Source organism: Apteryx rowi, unplaced genomic scaffold (assembly GCF_003343035.1).
Source record: "Apteryx rowi isolate R43461 unplaced genomic scaffold, aptRow1 scaffold_9, whole genome shotgun sequence".
NCBI classification, from domain to species: Eukaryota; Metazoa; Chordata; class Aves; order Apterygiformes; family Apterygidae; genus Apteryx; species Apteryx rowi.
The window spans coordinates 5,877,004-5,883,003 of NW_020451204.1; positions in this window are offsets into that span (position 1 = coordinate 5,877,004).

The following is a 6,000-nucleotide window of genomic DNA, read 5'->3' on the forward strand; positions in this document are numbered from 1 at the left end:
TAGAGAGGAAGAACCACTTCCTTTGTCCTGCTGCATACACACTTGTTATGCAGTCCACTAAGCTTTTGGCTTTCTTTGGCCAACTATTCTTCTATATTCTTTGTTGCAAGGGCTTTCTTGACCCCTGTTGAAGTTACTGTGCATCAGGTCCCTCAGGTCTTTTTGCGCAGAGCTGCTTCCTAGATGGGCAGCCCCCAGCCTGTCCTGCTGCATGGTGTTATTCTGTCCCATGTGCAGGACTTGGCATTTGCCTTCATGAGGTTCCTGTCAGCCTATTTTTCCAAACTGTCCCAATCCCTCTAAATAGCAGCCCTGCCCTTCCATGTATCAACAATTCCCCCCACCAATTTGGTATCACCTGCTGAGTGTTCTCCATCCCATCATACWGGTTGTTGATATAAAGCTCCTTTGAGGGGACTGTCATCTTTAACRTTTCAGCCATAACAGCACAATCTGAAGTTCCCTCACCGGTTCAAGTAATCAGACCAGAAAAAAAGGGAGAATGCAAGGCAAATGGGGTCAGACTGTCACTCCCTCCATTTCGRGGAGAATTTCACTAGGCTCCCACCTTGTCTTTTCCGATTTAAGGACACTCTCTGGAGCTGAGATATGCAAGAAAGGTAGGAAGATGAACAGACAAGAGCAGGCTTAGATTCTTCTGGTTTTTGATTAAAATATTTCTCTTCACCTTGGAACAGTTTGTAGTTTGCTTACCATGGTAACTTTTAACAGAGGCGGATTGTTGGTTTAACATTTAAATGACTTTCCATCTTAAATGTGCTATACAATTAATGTTCATAAAAATTTCTTAGGCAGAATTTCATCTTAATTTTATGAACTGCTCCAGCAAAAATATGTATGGAAGATCTCTGGCTCTCTACCATTCAAAAAAAAGAAAAAAAATGCAGTCTTCATCCAACACTCTCTTTTCAGACCCCTTCCTTTCTGTGTAGATCCAGAAACTACACCAGAGCGTGGTTGCCTTTTTTCTTTCACCAAAAAATGGGTGTACTTCTTTTTCTTGCTAATAGCTTTCCTGGAAGCATGGCTGTTGTCATGAGCAGCACTCAACAGCTTTGCTTGCTGTTTTTATATTCTTTAAAGATTATATGAAATTGTAGCTCAACATTTTTTTAGATATGTCATAGAAAAAACAAGCTGCTTGCAAGTAGCACCCACTTCTGCAGTGGTCATGATTTGGTTTCCCACATACAGTCCTTGAAGAACAGACAGTGGGGTGGGACTCTTGTGATTTCTCTCCATTTCCCMCTGCAGCTGGAGTGATGTTGGCCTTGGAGAGCTGTAGGTGGATGTGTGGTTTCTTACCAGTGATTTTTGAATTGTGTCTCAGAGTGATGGTCAAAGTTGTTCCTACCTGAAAAGAAAACCTTTACAAAGGAAGAGCTAATTCTCACTCAAAATCCTAAAGGTCAGAGGAAAAAAAACTAAGTGATGCAGATTGCACTAACTGCAACAGAACCTTGCACTTCTATAGCACAGAGTAGATAAAGAGCCATGGAAGTTTCTAGGAATTTTCTTGTTTGTGATAAAGAGAGGCTGAAGGGCTTGATTTTCCTCTTGTGGCTTTCAAATCTTTTTTTATTTTTCACGAACRTCAGAGCTTACAGCATTCTTCATATGCCCCCCCCCCAAATAAAAAAAATGAAAACAACAGAACAAGTACAATTCAACATGAAACACTTTCAGGATATCAACCTTCCCCCCCCCCCCCGATGCATCCAAGACACTGCAAATTATCATAATCTCATTTCATCGGTTCCCATTGGCAGTAGGCTCTCATTAGCTTGAGAAGACTCAGGATTTCCTTCTTCTGCTGGGTCATAGGCTGATGCCAGTCCAGCCTGTCTTAAAGCTCTGTGGGCCTTCAAGGCCTCCCCCATCTCCTTTCCATGGCTCTCCAGATTCATGAGTCATTCATGCTCTCTGGAGGGGCCTCTGTGTGACCGGAGAACACAGAGGGACATGTTCCTGAAGCACTGAGGTGCCAAACGACTTGAGAGAAGTGGAAAGCTGTTGCCTTGAGATGCACATGAGCACAGTCAAATGCTGGAGGACTGAGTTCCATGTCCCACAAATCCCAGGGCTCTCCTGGGGCACCATGTGCCAGAGGGCCATGCTGTCCTCCCTGGGCTCTATCAAGGAGCCAGGGCCCCAGCACAAAGACACAAATGGGGGCTGGTTTAGAGGTACAGCCTGTTGGTCTCTGAAAACATCTGCTCTAGCAACAAGACAAGGTGAGCGGCAGGTGAGGGTGACAGCAACACAGAAAGGAGTTCAGCTGAGCCCCTGCAAGCAAGGACTGACCACAGGTCTTTTCATTCCCTGCAAGAGAGCTTCTGAAACCCATCTTCCTCCCCTCCATGGAGTGATCCTGCTTCCCTCCACAGTATGTGGGAACTCTGTGTCCTTTTGGAGGACTTGTGCGAGTGCTGACTAGAGCTCCCTAAGGGTTCTGAGGGTTTCACTGAGCTTCCTAATGAGAGTTAGGGGGGAGCAATGGCATGGGAATAGTCTCCAGAGGGGTGAGGTAGAACCAGGAAYATGAGAGGGTGGGGGCCAGGCACACCAGACTGGCAGGACCTAGGGGAACAAACCATGCTGCTGTTTGGAGACACCTGTCTGCAGAAAAAGAGAAGTAGCAACTCCCGGGAAAGCAAAGAGGAAAGAAGAGCTGTCCATTTTCCAGTAGCACCAAAGCAGATCAGAAAGCTATGCCAGAAGCAGAGGACCTTTGGCAGCTGGGTTGCTGGAAAGGTGAGTGCTTTTCAGCACAGGACAGCAGGAAGTCAGCTGGATGCAGAGACACCAAGGCAGCAAAGTCCTAAAGCACCTCAAAACCTCAGGTTGTGCTGGATCTGTAATGGCACCCAGACTGCACATGACATGCTCAGGCCACCTTCTCCCAAGTCACTGCCAGCCATGGGACAGAGCCAGCCAAGTYGCAGAGCAAACAGGAAGGCACAGAAAAGCTCTTGGCCAGAGTCTGACTTTGGCTCTGAACAGAGATCCCCACCCCAAGACACACTGGGAAACGCAGGCCTGGCTGGAGTCCCGCATGACAGAAGAGGAGGTCCTGATGCCAGGAGGACTCCCGAAGTGGTGAGAACGAGCAGCCATGGTGCCCAAACTGCCATGGGAAACGTGGCTTCAGGTCCCAGCCAGTGCAGGGTGGCAGGGAGGGCTTGTAAGAGCTGGATGCTGTCAGGATGAGAAGGCCTGGGAGCCCCCGGGGCACGGCTCAGTGCCCCAGGGGCAGCCAGGAGCCCCCTGGTCACGTATAGCCAGTGGGCAGCCCCTGGGTGCCCCAGGAGGTGGGAGAGGAGGCTGAAGGATTCCCAGAGCATCCATGGGGGCCCAGACTGGGCCAGGGGCTTTTATGGGCTCTGGAAAATCCTGTTTGGGGAGAAAAACAACCTACCATTTTATATGGAAAAGAAAGAAACCTCTTACAGACCTGACTGGGAGCAAAAAACCCAACCTAACTTCTTATGGGAAATGGCAGAAATTTTCACAAGCCCTTCTGAATCACAACTGCTGCAAAATTTGCATGATAAAAAGCAAATACAGAGCAAACACCTTGCTCACAGAACGTGACTGGAAACAGTTTTGCTTTGCAGGAGTCTAAGGAGGCTAAACTGAGTCGCTCCCCAGTAACCACGTCCCTGCACTGGGGGAGGGTCCCAGGCTCTGATGGTGACGGCAGGGAGGATGCACCAAGAGCCAGAGTCCCCTGCTCCAGCCATCTTCCCATCACCTCTCCATAGAAACAATTTTCCTTTGAAAAACAGATCTCTAATTTTTCTCTTGAACTTCTAATTATAAGAGGAATACCAAGCCACCTTCGCCTCAGCTGCTTGCTAGGCTCTGAAGAGGGTCCTGTCCAGATCCCTGTCCTATCCCTCCTGCCTGGTCTCTCTCTCCCCTTTCCTTCTGCTGTTGTCTGTTCATTAAAGGCAAAGAGCTGAACAGCTGCCATCACCATGCACTCTTTTTATAGCACCCTTTCTGCAAGGGCACTCGGCTTGTGAAAGAAGTTAATGCAAAATTCTTCCTGAAAGAAGTCATATTTTGGGTGGCCAGCAGGAAGGTGAATGACCTGAGATTTCCTAGCAGAAACCTCTCCTTGGAAGTAATATTTGTGACCCAGGCTGTTGGGCATCGAGAAAATGAGCCTCAGCTGATGAAACCAAATGCCTCCTGCCCCCTTCTTCTGAGAAAAGTTGGGAAGAAAAAAGAAAAGAATTCCCCAAAGACACTCCTGTCAACCAGCTAAAGCAAAGGGCACCTGGCTGGAGTGGTGCCCGGTGTTTCCTGTGTCTTTCTTCTCCCCTCTGGCAAGAAAGAAACCCCAAGTCTTTTGCTCCTGTTGTGGTAGCTTTTCGGGACTCCAAGAGGGAGAGGATGGCCCTGGGGCATGGGGGAAACTGGGCAGCGTGGAGGAGCCCGAACCCCTGTTCCAGCTGCCCAGGAGTTGTTAGAGAGAAAAATATCTTTCTGTAAAGGTGGTGAGGGAAATTTCTAGTCTTCTCCCTTGTGGAAAATGCCACCCTGCCCTCGCCCCAGCTGCTTCTAGGCTGAACCTTGGACTTTCTCTGGGACTTGTGCCTCTCTGAGGACAACTCATTTCTTTTCAAATAGAAATAAAAAAAAGCCCTAATCTAGGGGCACCAAATTCATAACTGATCACTAGTCATCCAGGCCTTCAGTAGGATGGAGAAGCCCTCAGTGATGCCTCTGCCCTGGGCCGACCACCACTCTGCCAAGATGTCCTTGGGGTTTCTCCTCAGTGCCTGTGCAGGGCTTGATGGATTTCAGTTGTCTCTCCCGGGTATTATACTACTGCCCTTTCCCTTCTGCTTCTGGCTTTTTCAACTTAACATGTTTTGAAGAAATGCTAAAAAAAACCCCTTTGTTTGCTTGTTCCTAAGCAACATGAAGTTGGCACCTCTCTGCTGCATCACCTCTGTCAGCTTGCTGGACTTGTTTGGTTCATCCCCCTAACAGTAGAAGATTATGTTATCGAAGTTATTTGAGAGAGCATGCTTGAATAAACCAAGCTCACCATGAGCAAAAGACCTTTCCCAAAAGAGCCAAGTGAAGTTTAACCAAATCTGGCACTTTCACGTGCAAAGTCCTGGTGTGTTAGGAGGGGACAGGCTGAGGGCGAGATTCAGCTTCGCCTGGGGCAATGGCTCCCAAAAGCTGCTCTGAAGCATGGCTTGTATCTTACCCTAATTAGCTCACGCATTCATACATTAACTTCATCTGACCAGGAAATAACCCTGTAATCTCTCTGCTGTAGTCTGCTGTTTAGCCTAACTTCATTAGGAAATCCATCTCAGTGACATGAAATAAGACTTCTTTCACCTTGCTCTAGCACTTTATGTTTTAAAAGACCTACTTCAATCCATTCTGAATAGCTTTTATCTAATCAAGACATATTCTGGCTAAACTTCTGCTGTGAGCTTTCTGAGGATTTCTGACCGTGTTCCCCAGGCAGAAGACTCTTTCAGGAGGAAATCACCTTTCCCGAGAATACCTGGAGCAGGCAGATCTGGCTCTCCCTGCCCGGGTGCTGAAGCGCTTTGGCAGTGCTGGGACTACTTGTCCTCCCAGGGGCAGGATGAGCCCCTCAGGCTCTGCTTGGGTACCCAGTCCCCTCCCGAAATGCTGGCGAGCAAAGGAGGTTCCTGGGCTTCTGGTGGATCACCGGTGCAGCTTCTGGTGTGGGACACCTGTAAGCTGGCTCACGCAGTGTCTCAGGCAGCAAGGCGTCCTGTGGCACAAACGGTGACTCTGCAAATCTGCGTGCTTTACCACAAAAATAGAACGGCTGACTGAATAATTGAAAAAGCAGGGAGAAGGTCTGGAGCAGAAAACAAAGGAGACAGGAAACAGAGACCTGCAGAACCTGCAGCACTTCTGAAGGAGTCAAAGCAAACGATGTAGCTGCTTTAAAAGCGTTACAGAAAAGAGCGC